Source organism: Penaeus monodon, chromosome 34, assembly GCF_015228065.2.
Source record: "Penaeus monodon isolate SGIC_2016 chromosome 34, NSTDA_Pmon_1, whole genome shotgun sequence".
NCBI classification, from domain to species: Eukaryota; Metazoa; Arthropoda; class Malacostraca; order Decapoda; family Penaeidae; genus Penaeus; species Penaeus monodon.
This window is the reverse complement of record NC_051419.1, coordinates 8,047,752-8,048,392: the sequence shown is the minus strand read 5'-3', so window position 1 is coordinate 8,048,392 and position 641 is coordinate 8,047,752.

Genomic DNA, 641 nt, shown 5'->3' with positions numbered 1-641 from the left:
ACCACAATATACAGTGTAGCAGTGAACTTACACAAGATGCACTTGACAAATGCTAGTTATAATACAGACATCAGTGTACTGGATTGATGGCGCAGTTGTTAATACTTGTATATTGTTATTGTTATTTTTTACTCATAATTCTGGGTAGTTATTCCAATGGGATTTAAATTGTTCCCACTATTTCCCGTGTAGATACCCCCATTTGAATGTAAAATATGAGTTTATTTGCGTCTATCCTTCAAACACTAAGAGAGAGACGTTTTCTTTGATCTATTGAGAAATTAGATTCAGCAGGGAAAAAAATAGAGACGGAAACTATTATTAAGAATTAGCATTAGGAAGGACGAATGTGCCTTTTTAATCTCGGCATTTTCTTTCTTCATTAAGCATCAATGAAAATGGATCTACATTCTGTATCTCAAGAGTAATGAGCCAGGCACTTTTTTTTCTAATGGGTGCCTGTTTTAAACACATCAATATGCTTTCAGTTACTTTTTCGTTTTTGTTGTGATTAAACAAGAACAAATTTAGGTGTTATAATGCTATATCAGTATGGAAATAGGTAAACAGATGTACACATTTGCGCGTGTTTTTGCGTGTGATATATGCTGCTCATCAGTATGTTACGTACTTGTATTAGA